The 18,540-nt window shown below is 39.5% G+C and overlaps 1 pseudogene; it reads left to right on the forward strand.

Annotated features, from left to right (window-relative positions):
- The first annotated feature begins 8,939 nt into the window (after positions 1-8,939).
- On the forward strand, positions 8,940-11,441 carry LOC135263698 (general transcription factor II-I repeat domain-containing protein 2-like; annotated as a pseudogene).
- Positions 11,442-18,540: the final 7,099 nt, after the last annotated feature.

Consider the following 18,540-nt stretch of genomic DNA (forward strand, 5'->3'; position numbering starts at 1 on the left):
AAGCTTAGTAAAAGAAGACTTAGGCGAGATTTGATTGAGGCTTTTAAATTTATTAAAGGGATTAACAAAGTGAACTACGGGAAATTATTCAAGTTGAGTTTGGTTAGCAGAACGAGGGGGCATAAATGGAAACTGGCAAAGGGTAAATTTCACACAGACATTAGGAATTATTTTTTCACACAGAGAGTGGTCAATGTGTGGAATGCCTGGACATGTAGTGGAGGCAGAAACACTGAGGGTATTCAAGGCCTGGCTTAATACAGTGTTAGATACTATCTAGCTTTTAGGTAAACTAAGCATTAAGTACAGTTTAGTGGTAGGAATAGACGAGCAGTGTTGGGCTGAATGGCCTGTTCTCGTCTTAAGTTATGTTATGTTATGTTATGTTATGCCAGGCAGTTTTGGTATCAGTGAAATAACGAACCTTGCCCTTGGGCAACGGAGCAGGGTTAAAACCTAAAACCATTTGGCATAAAACATAACAGGATTTTTCCTATTCCCTTACTTCATCGATGTCAGTTTTTTATTTTCTTCAACAAAAAAACATACACCTGCATCATGAATAAACTGAATCAATCCTTGCGAATCATTGTGCCTTCCTTGTGGAATTGAATAAGCAGGGATCATTGCCTCTTTCCTGGTCAGGCATCAGCCTCGGTTAGGCCTGATCGAAAGCCAAATTGGCACATCACTCCACACGACATTTACCACATAGGTATGTCCGGGCATCATACCCACAGTCATTACACAAACAGTTACAAAAGCAACTCCCATTCTGCCTTGTCTGCATCTGCTTTCCAGTTCACAAAGTAGGCAATAAAGCACAGCAAATACAGAGAGGGGCAATATTCAAGCTGGAGGAAAGGCAATGTGAAGGCAGGTGTAGCCTTAAATCAAACAGGACCTTTTTTGGCTGCAGTGATGACTCAGCAATTTTTGAGAGCACAAGAGGCTGATTACCCCTCTGTCTTTGTGTCTCCTTTAACGGAAGAGCTTCTGAAAAACCTGGCAGAGGCTCAAAAGTGACATAATACTAACTTAGCAGCTTCTTAAACTGTCACTCAGAAATATATCAATAAGTCACAAATATAGCTATTCCCACAGCCATCTATCATGTTTTTTAATACTTATTTTCAAGTTATTGCCAAATGAACAGGTTATGGTTTGTTCTTCTAGGTTGTCATGCATCTTGCTTACACAAGCCAGCAGACTTTGTTTTATTTTGGAGGAAAAAGTTACATTTGTGCTGCTGAAAGGTTATTCTGTCAGAAACAAATCTTTTCAAATTATGTTTGAAGACCGTCATATCACCAACAAAATATTTTAAAACACTGCTCAAGTTGCTTAACAATTGCCATGCCAGTCAAACAGAGGTATGGGCAGGATGCTGGTTAAGTAAGCATACTTACTGTACTGAAATGCACCATAGCAAGGCTTTTATACTAACCCATGGCAAACAGTCTAAGTCAAAGGTACTAACATTGGGTGACGTGACAGATAAAGGCAGTTCTGGTGTAAGTGAAATAACGAACCTTGCCCTTGTGAAAGGAAGCAGGGTTCAAACCTAAAACCATTTGCATAAAACATAACAGGATTTCTCCTATTCCCTTACTTCATCGATCTCAGTTTTTATATTTTCTTTAACAAAAAAACATATAGCCTACCTGCATCAAGAATAAACGGAATCAATCCTTGCCAATCATTGTGCCTTCCTTGTAGAATTGAACCAGCAGGGATCATTGCCTCTTTCCTGGCCCCATACATATACAGCACAGAGTTTGGCACTTTTCATGGTTTCCTACAGAAATAACCACAATGGCCACAGACACTCAGCCTTTAAAAACATAAATTTCTGTACCTTCTGACCTCATGTCAACAGGCAAAATTCGCAAACAACTTCACATGTTGACACAATTTAGGGGATTTAGCATTTTTCCTTCTTCTTTCCTGCCCATTACAACATCACAAATGCTCCAGGTACGCAAACAAATTCTCCCAATTGGACATTTAGGTAAACCAGCCAATCGCATACACATGTAAAATGAACATATATATTCTTAACCAAAAAATTTGCAACCACTGCAGCTACTTTGTTGGTGACTCACAGGTAACATGCTTTCCTATGGGACCTTCAAGGCCCAGGTCGAATCCCACCTAAAGCCCAGGCAAATTTGTAATTTGTTATGCAAGCTTATTTGATAACTAATAATAATGGGCACTGAAATGGACAGTTTGGAGGTAGTAGGAGAGAGAAGGATGAAGAGGAAGATCAGTGCCATCCTGAGCAATCCCTCCCACCCCCTACATGAGGAGTTGTGGCGAATGGGGAGCTCCTTCAGCAATAGGCTCATCCACCCCAGGGGCAAGACGGAGCGCCTAAGGCGTTCCTTTGTGCCAACCCCCATCAGACTGCATAACGACAGCCATGCTGACTTTGCTGCTGCACTAAAAAAAAGCACTTTTTTATTTTTATCTTTATTTTTAAAGCAAATTACTACAAGCACTTTTTATGTCTATGTGTGATATGTTGTTTTTATCTGCTGCTGTAAAACCCAAATTTCCCCACCTGGGGATTAATAAAGTCTATCTTATCTTACCTTATCTTATCTTAATAATAATAATTGTCTATTACTTTAAAAATAGCCTATTGCTTTTGCAACTATAAAATCCTTATGGAAACCCATTTATATTCCTGAAATTCATTCTCTATCATTTCACGTCAACTCCACATAGTATCGTTTCATGACTATAGATGTGTCTTTTTCGTCTCCTAGTGAGCACCAGACTGAATACAGACAGTACAGACTGAATCTAAACAGATGTAAATAGGTTGGCAGGTTTTGCCAAAAATGCACTAAGTTAGGTGAATTTACCACTAATTTGTTCATGTTTTACGCTGATATAGCCTGCCGATGTCCTAGCCAGTTAGAAAACACAATTTACATTTCACATCACAATTCAACAAAACCTAGCCAGTCTTTCACTGTATTATGTCATACCATCTAGACATTTGGTTAACCAGCTTGACTTGGTTGCAATGTGAAAGTTTTCTAGCTTGCTAGGATATAGCCATGCCATATGGAAGTAAAACCTGAGCTGAAATAGGGTTGAACTGACCCAACCTATTCCTTTATGTCGACATGTCAACCTAGATTTCCACCACTTTAGACATCCACATTCCATCTATACTCATATATTCATTAATTTTATCAATTGTTTATAGTTTTGTTGTTGTTGTTTTACTTTGTCCCTTTTTATATATTTGTATGTATTTTGTTCTGTGTGGACCCCAGGAAGAGTAGCTGTTGCGATGGTAACAGCTAATTGGGATCCTAATAAACTAAACTAAACTAAACTATATTCAGCTTGTGCTTACTGGGCTACCTTCTATAACTCCTTCGTGCAATGTCCTTAGTGGTCAACATGCTGGTATGTCTAGATTGCTCAATTCAGACATTCTGTGCTCCTGTAACCAAATTATGAGTTGCAACTATGCCGAAGATAGAGTTTCTAAGCACTACTATTGTCGCACTGGTCGTCCATTTAACAAGCACCCCCTCCTTGCAGTCTCATCTGTAACTACACCCCCCACGCATGACACACTGGAAAACAGTGTCTATCTGGGCATACATGAAAACATTATTTTACCACTAAAATTCATATTCTGTCGTAGCAACGGGATAAAGCCAACAATAGCCGAAGGTAAGCCATTACGGCTGTGAAAAACGCTGCTGACTGAACACTGAAATAAACAAGAGGAATTATAGTAGAATTATATTACGGCTATTATCTATTATTAATATCTGTATCTGTGACTAAATATGGAATAAATATTCAGCCTTACCAATGGATTTACTCGTAGAGATGTCCATTTCAAGACTGAGTGGTCATATATTGTCTTGGACAATCCTTTTGTGAAATATACGCACATTTGTCATGCCTGAGTACCTTCCAAAATAGCTGGGCATAATAACAATATGGTGTTGTCACCCTTTGTCATACGATCTGGCTTGATCGACAATTAATATATCCAATAGGTGACAGAATAAGCTTTCTATGTATAGCCTAATACATCTAATTTAACTTTTGGAATAGCATTTTGCAGCTCAGCGTAACCGAACATTTTGTCTCATTATTGGTGCATTACGTATTCAGTCTGTGGTAGCAATAAAAGTCACTGCACCTGCTGAAATTTTATCGATGACTTTCGTCATTTTCTGGAAAATATTATTATTCTTGAGAACTTCTGAGCGTGGCTACGGCATATGTTTGCTGACAGTCCAGAAAACAGTATATCAGCTAAGTCAGAACTGGGGAACGACAGCATTGATTCTGTCTCTGTCTCTATCCATTGAACACAGATAAGATTTCATTGTCCACATGTAAGTGTTACTGCGGAAAATATTTCAGTTATACGTTATTTTTGAAATTGAGTGTCTTTATAAAATACCCATAACCTATTTAATGAGGATATTTCACACTGTAACGTAAGTATTCGTTGATAACTAAGTCGTGTCTGTGTTTAATGCACCGGATATGACCTGAACTAGGAATATTGCTAATACATGGTGGACAGTTGATTACTGTTTTAATGTCATCCCATTCACATACAAGAAAACATTACATACTGTAGAGTACAGAAAAACATAGGAGAGTTAATGATTACACATTTAGGTACTGTACCACATTGTGTGATAATGTTTTTGCTTAATTGTTTTTATCCGTTCCATAAGCAAGGAGGCACATGTTGTTCTGGTCACATAAAAAATCAACGAATTCAGTTATTTTTTTTTTTACGTCCATGAAAAAAGCCAACAACTCTCAGTTCGAAAAATCTCTGCAGGACTCTCCTCCTTGACAATGACAGTGCCAAATTGTCATGCTCGGAGCCCATATCACTGCAAAGCTTTGTAAATAGGCGTGCACGCAGTGGATGTGGCTTTATATAGTTGACTATGGCAGTTACCTGGTGTAATACATCTGCAAGGGCCACGCTCAGTTCCTTTGCTGCCAGTTGCTCACGGTGTATCATACAATGCATCCATATAGCAGAGGGGTACACTCCATGATTAGCATGCGTAGGCCTGCCCACCGGCCGGCCAGAGCTCTGTCTGTGCAAAAGCCCACCATTCACTCCCACGCAGGGGTGTAGCTATGGGTGGCTGGGCCTAGTGTGCAACTTGCATCTCGTCTTTTAGCGATAACAGCAAAAAAAAAAAAAAAGACACACAGACTTGTCACCGTTGTTACTTTGAAAGCGTAATTTCCCTATTGATACGATACCCCTCCCCCTACTTAGCCAAGTGAAAGCATTTTCATCTATTCAACATCTATTCAATCGAGCTCATCCAAATTCAGTGTGCAGATTCCACAAATACAGTACTACGGAATGAAGCCGAAAGACAAAGTGAAAGGGATGAAAATGGCAACGAGCTTTGATTGATTGTTGTGGCTTTAAACATTCTTTTATCTGATCCAAGAAAAAAACAAACTTTCAGGTAAGGAATTCTGGTAACAATTCCGGTAGCCTATCCACAATATTCCCATGATACCTTGCGCGGAATACGTGCAGAACGTCCGGTTTGGCGTAAACAAACATTATGTTAAATGCTATGGTAACGTCTTAAAATGGCATAAATTTGGGAACATACAAAGACAAGACTAAAACTGTTCCCTCGTATGTTTTCTTGTATGGGGATGAAAACAATTTTCAACCGTCCACCACGTTTTGGCAATGTTCCAGCTCTCACGTCATCACTGTCGCATGCTTCACAAAAACTTTTACACTACTAACCAACGCTTACATTACAGTGTGAAATATCCACATTATATAATACCACTAACCTATTTAAAGACACTAAATTTCAAAAATTACGTATATAACCTAGTATTTTGAGCAGTAATAGACTACATACATAGCAATGATGAAATCTATGTTCAGTAGATGGAGACAGAGACAGTGAATCAAAGATACAGTTCAATCCGCTTCTGTTTTGCTCCAGGAAACGATTTCAGCTAGGTCTATCAGCAAACATATGGCTTAGCTATGCCCAGAAGTCCTCAATAATAATAGTATTTTCCAAGAAATTACGAAAAATCGATGACCACGTTTCGTTAGGTGTAGCGTCTTTTACCGCTACCACGTAAGTGAATGCGATAAGAAAAGTTTTGGTTACGCTGACCTAAAAAACGCTATTCCAAAAGCAAAATTAGACATGTTATACATTGTTAGAAAGCTTATACTCTCACCTACTGAATAAATGAATTGTCAATCAAGCCAGACTATACTAAAAAGGGCGACAACCCAGCTGGAAATTCCAGCAAAACTTTAAGCTGGTTTAAGATGTTTTAAGATGTGTTTTCGACACCTCTAACTGTTCATAGCTGGTCTGTGGCTGGTCAAAGTTTGTCAAAGCTGGTTAAGCTGGTACAGTAAGACGGTGGTCAAACTGGTGGACCTGCTAACCATATAGGCAGGTCAGCTGGTGAACAGCTGGCTGACCAGCTGAAAGTGTCAAAAACACGGCTTAGACCAGCTTGACCAGTTTAGGCCGGTTTAAGCTGGATTTTTCAGCAGGGAAAGCCGTAAACAACACGTGTGGTATTACGCACAGCTATTTTGGAAGGTACGAGGCATCACAAATGCGCATATTTCACAAACAGATTGTCCAAGACAATATATGACCACTCAATCTCAAAAGGGACATCTCTACGCATAAAACCAATGGTAAGATTGTATATTTATTCAATACTTAGTCCAGATATTGATTGTATCATTGGTATCATTTTAAAAAACTTTTTCTCGTTTATTTCATTATGTGAGCAGCGTTTTCACTGCTGTATTGGCATACCTTAGGGCTATTGTCGGGCTTATCTTGTTGGTATGACGGAATACGATTTTTTTAGTGGTGAAAGAATATTTTTATGAAAATGATAGAAAATATTGTCCATTATGTCATGGGTGGGGGGTGTAGTTGTAGATGAGACTGCAGGGAGGGGGCGCGTGTTAAATGAACGACCAGAGCGACAATGGTGGCGCTGCGAAACTCCGTATTCAGCACAGTTGTCGTGTATCGTCTACTAATGAAACTAAAACAAAGTGTTTCTGTTTTTAACTCATACTTTGGTTGCAGTAGCACTGAATGTCTGTGTTCAGTAATCTCGTCACGCCGGCGTGCCGACCACTAGGGGCTTTGCGCTAAGAGGTTAAACAAGCTAGCTAGCTAGCTATCTAACTTTCATCGGCTTCCCTAAAAACAATGAACAACGACACTTCCGTTTCCCAACCGGAAGATCCGCACACATCTCGCCATACAGAGGCTTTGTCAGAAATATTGTGGATATAGATATATATCAAATAGCAACATGTACTTTTATATTTCGACTCAAATTTTCATTCATTTTCAGCAGCTGATTTATGAGACTCTCAAGCCGATATGTTTTGAGGACATCGATTAATTTTACGTTACCTGTAATGTTAGTTGTTTAACACAATCTTTAAGTCTAATAGTCATGACAAATCAGTATTACTGCAAATAAACCTGGCGAAAAAACATCCACATAAGTAGGAAAAACTAAATAGATAAACAACAGCAGTGTAACACAGCAGGCCATTGCATAGCAGAACACTTTTGCGCTTGTAATGTAAATGCGATTGACCTATTTATGGAATGAATTGTGCGGCCCACCCACTTTCATTCAGGCCCACCTGCAATTTCATTTCTGGCTACGCCACTGCTCCCATGGAATTTGTCTCTCCTCCAAAAACTTTTTCAAGACAGCAAACATTTTCTGTGCTCTGGAAGTTGGAGGCTGTACAAAATATCCTCATGAATTGCATCTTTGTGCATGTAACGAACAAAAGTCAAAGCATGGGTGCTTTTTCCTTCTGTGCTAATGTCCATCTGTACAGCATAGACAGGGGGATTCTTAAGTCGCTCAGTAAGAGTGCTCTCTTGGTTCTTAGCTATTGTCTCAATTCTACGCTTCACTGTATGATTAGATAAAGGTATTTTCTTTAGTTTCTCCGCTTCTCCTTCGCCACACATTGTTTTGACCATATCAATGGCTGCGGGTAATATATCAAAGTCTCAACAATTCTGTGTGGCTTCATTGCCTTAGCTACGCAAAAGCTCACCTCAAAAGAGTGTATTCCCTGTCTGCTCAGCTCAACACATTTTCTTTCAAAATATGATTTTGGCTTGCCCATGTATTCTTTGTGTGTTGTTTCAAAGTGTGTTTTAAGTCTGTTTGGTTTCATACTCTCCATAGACATCACATTACCACACAAGAGGCATTTGGGCTTTTCCTCCTTGTTCTCAATGAAGCTCGTAAATCCATACTGAAGAAATGATTCATCGTATTTTCAAGACCATTTTGAAGGTATATGTTCAGTATCAGGTTCACTTGATGATGTGGATGGGGGAGTTTGATTAAGAAATCGGTCCATTTTGTTAACTTGCTAAGTCAGCTACCCGTGCTGCACAGAACAACTCGCTATGCGCTGAATGTCAGTTTGCGTCAACGTACGTGAAGTTAAAGGTTCATGCAGCATACCGGTAATTCAAGCAATTTATTTTTAACACGTTTTTCACAGGCCACGACATTACTAGTGACCCACAAACTTACTAGTTGTCTTGACTGGAAATTTTCTTGGGGGGAAAGATATAAGTCCATTTTGCATGTATATTTGCATTTTGATTGGCTAGTGCAGGTAAATGATTGGCTGGTGTAGGTAAATGTCCAATGGGGAGACACATTGTCTGTGGGTTTACAGAATTGTGATGATGACCTAGATTTTGCAAGTCTTAATGAGTTAGGCCACATGTGTCAAATTCAAGGCCCGCGGGCCAGAAAAACTACATTTCCCACAATGCATGGTGATTGTTACCCGCGAAGTGACGGGTAACAATCAGGTCGCAGGTGTATCCAGTGTTTAATTAATGCTACAAGTGAAATTGAGAATATCCACAAATGATCCCGAAATGTCCAGGAAGAGAAAGATTGATGCAGATGGAAGGCAGTTTCAAGAAAGATGGGAAGGCGAATACATGTTTGTGCTTCAAGGAGAAAAACCGGTATGTCTTTTGTGTTATGAGGCGGTGTCGGTCGTCAAAGAGTACAATCTACGTCGCCACTTTGACACCAAACACGGAGCCAAGTATGCCAAAGTTAGCCTTCAAGAAAAACAACAAATTGTCAAAGAACTAAAAGGCAAACTGCGATCGCAGCAGAATGTGTTCACCACAACCAAAAACGATGCAGCAGTGAAAGCTAGCTTTATGGTGGCTGAAGAAATCGCCCGCGCTTCAAAGTCTTTTTCAGAGGGTGTGTTTTTGAAGCAGTGCATGCTGAAGGTGTGTGAGCAGGTGTGCCCCGACCAGATACAGACTTTTAAAAATGTCAGTTTGTCAAGAAACACCATCGCGGACCGAGTCAAGGAGCTAGCAGCAAACCTGTCAACACAGCTGGCCGAAGAGTCACGCAGTTACAGCTTTTTCATTAGCTGTTGATGAAAGCACAGACAACACGGATACGGCACAGCTATCCATTTTTATTAGAGGCGTGAAGTCGGACCTCTCTGTCACCGAGGAGCTCTTGGATGTAGCTGCCATGCATGGGACCACAACGGGACGGGACATTTATGATGCGGTGGAGAAGTCCGTAAGTAAAACTGGATTGCCGTGGGAAAAGTTGGTGGGATTAACTACAGATGGTGCACCTGCAGTGGGTGGAGGAAAAGCGGGCTTGGTTGGACTAATGAAGGAGAAAATGCAAAAAAGTAACTGTCACACGCCTCTGTTAACGTATCATTGCATTATCTATCAAGAAGCTTTGTGTGGAAAGTTGCTGGGGATGGATGATACCACGGTCATGAAAACAGTGAACTTCATTCGGGCGCGTGGCCTGAATCACCGCCAGTTCCAGCTGTTCTTGCAGGAGATGGGCTCGGAGTACGGAGACGTGCCGTACCATACAGAAGTGAGGTGGCTGAGTAGGAGCAAAATCCTCAAACGATTTTTTGAGCTTAGGGAAGATATTGCTTTTCATGCAGAGTAAAGGAAAACCCTTGTCCGAACTGTCAGATCCAAACTGGCTGTGTGATTTTGCTATGTTATGTGACATAACTGAGCATCTCGCCCAACTGAATCAGAAGCTGCAGGGATGCAAACAAGTCATCACGCAGATGTCCGACATGATCACGTTTCCAGCGTAAACTTGACCTATGGAAGTGCCAAGTGGAACAGGAAAATCTTGCCCACTTTTCTGTTTGTCAGAGCATCTCAGCCTCAGTTCCCGATGCTTTTTCATGTGCCCGGTTGGCTACCAAACTGAGCCGGTTAATGAATGAGTTTGATCGGCGGTTCTCTGACTTCAAAGCACAGCACTCGGGCTTTGCTATCTTTGCCAGTCCTTTCACCACCGACGTCAGCAGTGCACCCCATCACCTTCAGCTGGAGTTAATCGAGCTTCAAAGCGACAGTGGCCTGAGAGCAAAGTTCCAGGATGCTGCAATCGAGGACTTTTACCGTCTACTGCCCCCTGGTGTGATGCCACAGCTTCGACTTCATGCTGCCCGTGTTCTGTCTATGTTTGGGAGCACCTATCTGTGCGAACAGATGTTTTCAATAATGAATCTAAACAAAACCAAGCACAGATCACGCATCACTGATGACAACCTCCACGCTGTTTTACAGATTGCCACAGCACAAGAGCTAAAACCAGACATTGACACACTGGCCAAAGGAAAACGGTGTCAGACATCTGGCCAGAAAACACATAGGTAAGTATTTTTTAAAACCTAATTAAAATATGATAAAATGTATTTCAACCAAAAATAAGAATAGTTAAACTGAGTGCAATTTAGTGATTGTTCTTGCATTTTGTTTTGTGTTTGTTGTTTTCAGAACATGATCAATGGATGAGGATGGTGGAGGGGATCCACTTGGTGTGTTCAAGGACAGGCAGCATATCCTCATCATTTTCAACTCATAGTTGTGAACTGAGACAACCCTATTTTATTATTTTGAGTTTATTACATATACTGCTTTTTGTGTAGTAATGTATTTGTTGTTTACAGGTTTATTTAGACAAATGTTTACTCCTGCAAGGCTGTGTGCAGCCATTTGTTTTTGTAAAATGCTACATCTGTCACACGTTCTTAGCAGCTCACTATAGTTGGTTGTACGTTATTCTGACCCTCTCGACTGTGACAAAATTTTTTTGAAGAAAGTTAATGTCTTAACTTGTGTTTTAATATTTTTCTTTGAATAGTTTGATCATTGATAAATAGAGTAATGTGGGTTTCTTAACCTGACAAATTAAAAGGATTTATGTTATAGTAACAGAGCAACAAGCAAACACTTTTTTTTACATCTATGCAAATGCATATGTAATATTTGTAACTTTAAGTAATAAATACAGAAAGTTATTTAACAATATATTACGGAGTAGTTACATTTATTTTACATTATATTTGGTGACATTTAGTTACATTTATAGTGTCTTACAGTTACATCTGGCCCTTTGAGGGCAACCATTATGCTGATGTGGCCCTCGGTAAAAATGAGTTTGACACCCCTGAGTTAGGCTATAAACAGGGCTTTGTATGTCTGAGTAAAATGCCATTTTTGTACATTGAAAACGTGTTTTTCTTCAGATTCTAATTACATCTCTTGGGCCTGCAGTGTGGTTGCTTAGTTCACAGTCAGGCATACAAACCACCATCACCGCCATTCAGCAGATTAAAAATACTTTCACTCGCTTTGCTGATGCTCTGCTGAGGTAGCTTCTGCCTCAGAGACCTGGCATTGACAGAGAGGTTCATGCTTCTTTAGACCATATACTTCCTAGGGCCTTTCAGAAGGAGTCAGTATGGAATTTCAGATCTTGGCTGCCTCAGTCCACCTCAGTGCTAAATCTCCACTCATATCACTGCAAGGTCAGCACTGGGGCATTGAATCAATTATAAAATAATAAAACATTCAGGGCTAATATAGTCCTAACCCCAGTCCAAAGAAGGACTTCTCTGTCTCAGAGCAATGCAGGTCATACCATATTGGTATCACTTCAGTTAATGTCCACTTGTAAAATCAGAGGAACCCTGTGGCCAAAATCCGAGTCAAGCCAAAATGTGGCTTTGTAACCTTTCTGCAAGGCTTGTAATGCCATCAACTGCAGCAAAATAAAAACTTGCTCATCATTTAATGTTCAAAAAAAAATTCTTCATTTCCCTGGTGAACCCATGGCACATGAAATTAATTAAAATTATGTTTCTTTGATGAAAAGAATAACGTTTCAGCAATTTTTCTTTAGTAATGGTATAAAAATGAAATTGGATTTATGTCACTGTTGCAAAGAGAGGTAGATTTAATTAATAATCCTGAATTGCATCCATGTCAAGCTGAGCTGTCTCTGAAGTAAAAAGTATGGTGAGGCGCAGGGTTACTGAGGGTTCTGAAGACAGTGGCAGGCCATAATTTCTGAACCTGCACAATAACTCTGGGGCAGTGAATGTTCCAATGGAAGCAGTTCCAGAGGAAGCAGCAGGATGAAGAAAGAGCTTTTTTCTTTTGGAGACGGTTTTTCATTCCTTTAAAAATAACTCAGAGTATTTAACATAGGCCCATGTTCAGAGAACAGAGGGCAAATGACATGAGAATCCACGCAAGACTTCTGAATACTGAGGTCAAGTCAGTTATTACAAGGTCATATATTTTAGGCCACAGAACCGGAGTGCAAGGTCTCCTGATGTTCCTGGCGAACAATTCAAAAATCCATTTGACAAATCCATTTGACATCTGTGCACTAATCCTGGCTGGCCTTGCTCTGTGGCAGTTGTGCATAATCTAAACATCTGTTGTTAGACAAACACATGATAAAATGCAAATATTTTCATTGTTAAAAGTTGCAACACTGTCACAAATGCACACAAAAGCAAGCACATTACTTTTGAGGATGCCACTGGGTGGAGAACTAATAAAATGGATCATTCAACACTGCCATTACACATGACCTTCTTGGTGGAATTTTAAAAAACAGATTTTAATGTAAATATGGAAGTAGCGTGCATGACAGAGACAGAGCGAGGTAGAGAAAGAGTCACTTTACAATAAATCTAGGGCAATCTCTGACTACAGGGTAAGTATTGTGAGTATTGTGAGAGAAAGGGGAAAAAATAAGATTGGATTCCCAAACACAGGTAATTGTGAGATGCCAAACAAGGGATTTGATTTTAACATTTACTCATGCAGAGAGGCAGGGGGCTGGCAGGTCCAGGCTATGGGCCCCTGGAGGTCCACAGTCAGCTCTTGAGAATTCTGCGGCCACGTATCAGCACCCCAGGTAAATTACTTGTGAGGAGAAGCAGCAGAAAAAATATAAAGGACTAAAATAGAGCTCGACAAATCCTCTGAGCCACCATCCCTATTTCCCTCTGATCTCTCCTGCCAAAGTGTGAATCTGACCGCATGATTGACAGGACAAACAGAACACGTTTCACACTTCAGAAACGGCCATGACAATTTCATTTGAAGCTTTATTCCTATTTTCAATTGTGAACTTCCCATGCCCCAAAAATTCCCCCAGCTCATCCTCAATGAACTGATTGAACTCAGTCTTCCTACTCCTTTGTCAAAAGCAATGTACAAATCACATTACAGTGCTTTAAAAAAATTAGATGGACAGTTTTCCCTACCCAAACCAAGCTCCTCAAAATCTATGCCACATTGGCCACTGAAACTGCATTAGCGGAGCTTAAGCTGGTAAAAACCAAGCTCCGTAACAGTTTTTGTGAAGACAGGCTCTCGGATCCGCTCTTACAATCCACTGAGAGGGACATCAGCATTGACCACACAGAGGTCATTAACATTTGCAAAAAGACTATGGGAGGATCTTGCTTTGAATCTCGTCTGATAGAGGAAAATGGAATACATTTTTTGGGGCCAAATGTTTTTCCCCATTTTTTTCTATTTTTCTCCAAATTCCCCAAAAGGAGGGAGAATACATTTTGTTCATTAAATGGAGTGAGGAGAGTACCTTCAAAGAAATACATTTGTCTTCGGGTTGTTGTTTTATTACAGAGTAGCCTATATAAAGTCATAGGTGAGCCCTTGGATGCTACACAAGTAACAACACTATAGCAAAGGAAAAATGAAAACATACCTTCTCTGCATGCCACTGAGAGACTAGTGTGTGTGTGTGTGTCCTAATGCACATCCACCTTCCCCAATCCAGGAGGGGCCCAAAATTGGTGGATGTGAAGGAGGCGCCCTTATATCATTTTTCACCCCTGCCCCTTAGAGAATCTGTGCACACAGGTGATCATTGTGTTCTGTACTATTTCACTAAATCACTCTAGGGAAATATGAACTTTGAGAATCCATAGCATTTCCCCCATATTTCAAAGTAAACCCTTACCAAGACAATTAAATAACTTTTTTGCGGATTAATCAATCAATCTTACAAAAGACTTAGCATCATCTTTTTACATAAAGACATCACTGACAACCAAAACTAAATCTACCGAAAGCCTGATCTTCAAGCATTCTATACACAAGGTTGTGTACAAAAAAAGAGTTTCACAGCAATGTAAAACTGATTTAGCATTTATATGGCTTTGTTAGGCCAAACAACAACATCTAAAGCAAAGCTGCATGTTTGTGGAAAGAGGAGTGCTCATTAATTGCAAAGACACTGGCATGATAGGAAGAGAAAAATGCCTGGCCTTCCACAGGAAAAACAGCCTCCCCCAGCCAGCAAATGACAAAAGTGACTTCACCAAAAAGAGGGATGTCATTAGCATTTCAATAGAGAATGTAATGGACAGAGAATTTGATTAAAGTTCCCAACGAAACACAGTGCAAAGTAATTAAAAGCAACAGAATTGACTGCAATATTTATTTGTGCATCCTAAGACATGTAGCCAGTTATGCAAAAGGAGACATCTACAGCATACCAAATCACAACCTTTCCTGGATTTGCCCTCTACACACTTGAGCTTTTTACTTTTAATACCAGCAATAGCTTTGGAAATTTTCTTTCACTGTTATTAAAGTCTATGAACACTCTGCATTAGGGCTGCCGTGATTAGTCGATGTAATCGATGACGTCCACGCTGAAAATGCGTCGACATCAATATTTTAAACCGATGTTTTAAAAAAATTTTTTTAATGAATTTACGTTTTTGATTTCTAAAACGCTTAAATTCATTATAACAAATGTTTTTCTTCAATATCACTATGTAATTGCTACGTAATGTCAGTTGTTTTTGGCTCCAGTCAACGCTACAGTTTTGAAAAAATTATGGCAGCTACAGCAGAGTCCGACTTGGTTGGGAAAGAGGTTCAGAGATTCCAAAAATAGCTGTGTGTAATACCACACATGTTGTTTACGGCATTGTCTCCCTTTTTAGTACAGTCTGGCTTGATTGACAATTAATTTATTCAGTAGGTGAAAGTATAAGCTTTCTAACAATGTAGGCCTATAACTAATTTTTCTTTTGGAATAGCGTTTTATAGGTCATTGTAAACCATTTTCTTATCGCATTCACTTACGCATTCCCTCTGTCATTGCAGTAAAAAGACGCTGCACCTAACGAAACGTTGTCAACGATTTTTCGTAATTTCTTGGAAAATACCCAGAAGCCCTCCATAATAATCATTATGGAGGGCTTCTGGGCATAGCTAAGCCATCTCGTTTTCTCAAGCAAAACAGAAGCGGATAGAACGGTCATTGATTTAGCCTGCTGTCTCTGTCTCTATCAACTGAAAAAAGATAAAATTATCATTTCAATGTAAGTATTACTACTCAAAATATTTCGGTTATATACATTATTTTTGAAATTGAGTCTCTTTAAATAGGTTAGTGGTATTATATAATGTGGATATTTCACACTGTAATACAAGCGTTAGTTAGTAGTAAAAAGTTTCCAAGAAAAGAGCTAGTCTACTGTAAGTCCAGAACATGTGGATATGTTGACATTCTTACATTACAAACAGACATTTGATTCCAATATTTGAGTTGGACTTTGAGCTGGACACCATTGTCTCTTACACTCTAAACATGTTGCACCTTGTTTAATATGCAGACTTAACTTTTTACTTTGATATGGGGGTTTAATAGAAACTTGGATTTATTTTGGAGTTGCACTACTGACTTAAATAATAAGCCCTCTTTTTTATAACCGGTGGGTAAATGTGCGTAACTGGTGGCGCCCTACCCCTCTCTCTCTCTGCCCATGTAACATTACGTTAGATAGAGGCTAGAGGCTAACGTTAGATAGAACTCAACATGGAGCCCCCCCCCCAAATCCAAATAATAACAAGCAACTTCAGGTAGAAGAACTATCTGTTTCCATTGCATTATTCATGCATTCCCGAATACAGTATTCGGATTTGGATACATCCCTACTGGCATTCATAGAAATATTCTTTTACAACTTAAAAATCGTATTCCATCATTGCAACAAGATAAACCCAACAATAGCCCTAAGATATACCAGTACAGCAGTTAAAACACTGCTCATTGAATAATGAAATAAACAAAGTTTTAAAAAATTATACCATACCAATTCTACAGTCAATATCTGGGACTAAATATTGAATAAATATACAACCTTATTGGTTTTACGTGTAGAGACGTCCCTTTTGAGACTGAGTGGTCATATCTTGTCTTGGATAATCGGTTTGTGAAATACACACGCATTTGTGACAAAACCTTCCAAAATAGCTGTGTGTAATACCACACATGTCGTTTACGGTATTGTCGGCCTTTTTAGTACAGTCTGATCGACAATTAATCGATCCAATAGGTGACAGAATAAGCTTTCTAACGATGTATAACATGTCTAAGTCTGCGTTTGGAAAGCGTTTTATAGCTGAGCGTAACCGTAAGTTTTCTCATAATCGTATTCATTCTGTGGTAGCAGTAAAAGACACTGCACCCGACAATACTTTATCAATGATTTTCGTAATTTCTTGGAAAATTAGACGAGCAGTGTTGGGCTGAATGGCCTGTTCTCGTCTTACGTTATGTTATCATCATCATCATAACCTTTATTTAATTCTCGGAGGTACAATTGAGGGCCAGGCCCTCATTTTCAATGTAGCCGAGATTACAAAAACATTTAAGACACAATAAGTATAATAAAAGATCACATAACACAGCAACAGTAAAACCAACATAGTATGTAATAAATAACTAGAATAAAATAAATAAAATCAAGCACAGATAAGATCAGAAACAGATACAATCAGAGACAGGAATGTTCAAAACCAGCGATCTAAACTGCCCATAAGTTGGTAGAGAACTGATTTGTTGAAGCTCATTCCAGGAGGATGGGGCACTAAAATGGAATGCTGACTTTCCCATTTCTGACCGAGCCAGAGGGACCTTAAGCATAAGCAAGACATTTGACCGGGTTAGGTAGGGTCCAAAGCGCCACTCCAACATAATTGTAATATAAGGTGGAAGCATTAGACAATGGCCCTAAAGATAAACATATACCAGTGTTTATCACACCTCTCTGCCAGAGAAGACAGACCCACCTTGGCATAGAGGACACAGTGGTGGGTACTATCACCAGTGATAAATCTGAGGGCAGAGTGATACACTGTGTCCAAGCGCTTAAAAGTAGAAGGAGCAGCAATTCTATAAATAATATCACCATAGTCCAACACTGAAAGGAAAACTGCTTCAACAATCATTTTTCTACTGAGCATAGGGAAGCAAGATCTGTTTTTATAAAGGAAGCCAATTTTTTGTCTCAGTTTGCTGACAAGATCATCTAGCCTATATGGAATTTGTCGAGCCAGGTGCCAAGATATTTGTATTCAGAAACTCTCTCAATTTTAGATCTATTTGCAGTAGATATAAAAATACTATCATAATCAGTGTTTCTGGCCCTAGTAAACAACATGAATTTTGTTTTGCTTGCATTAAGGACCAGCTTAAGCTTAACAAGAGCCTCCTGAAGAGCATTAAAAGCAAGCTGCAGTTTCTCAATGGCAAGCTGAGCAGAATCAACAATACAATATACAATAGTATCATCTGCATATAGATGGACTTGACAATCATTCAGTGAGGAAACAATATCATTGATGTAAATAGTAAAAAGGATAGGGCCCAGAACTGATCCCTGCGGAACCCCCTTCGACACCAGCAGGAACCCAGACTGGTTGCTCCCAGACTTCACATACTGAAGTCTCCCATACAGATAATTTTGAAACCAATCACAAGCCTTACCATCTAAACCAGTGCTGCACAGCTTCTGTAAAAGCAAAGTGTGATCAACTGTGTCGAAGGCTTTTGACAAATTTCCAAAAAGGATAGCACAATGTTTCTTACTGTCTAGAGCAGACATAATATTGTTTGTAACTAGAGTAACAGCTGAGATAGTGCTATGATTGGCTCTGAATCCAGACTGATGTGGGCTTATAACTGAAAGACTAGAAAGAAATACCTTGAGTTGATTATTTGTTAGATTCCAGGATTTTAGCAAGGCATGTTAATTTGGAGATTGGTCTATAATTGTTTAGATCA

The sequence above is a fragment of the Anguilla rostrata genome, chromosome 9 (genome assembly GCF_018555375.3).
Source record: "Anguilla rostrata isolate EN2019 chromosome 9, ASM1855537v3, whole genome shotgun sequence".
Taxonomy (NCBI): domain Eukaryota; kingdom Metazoa; phylum Chordata; class Actinopteri; order Anguilliformes; family Anguillidae; genus Anguilla; species Anguilla rostrata.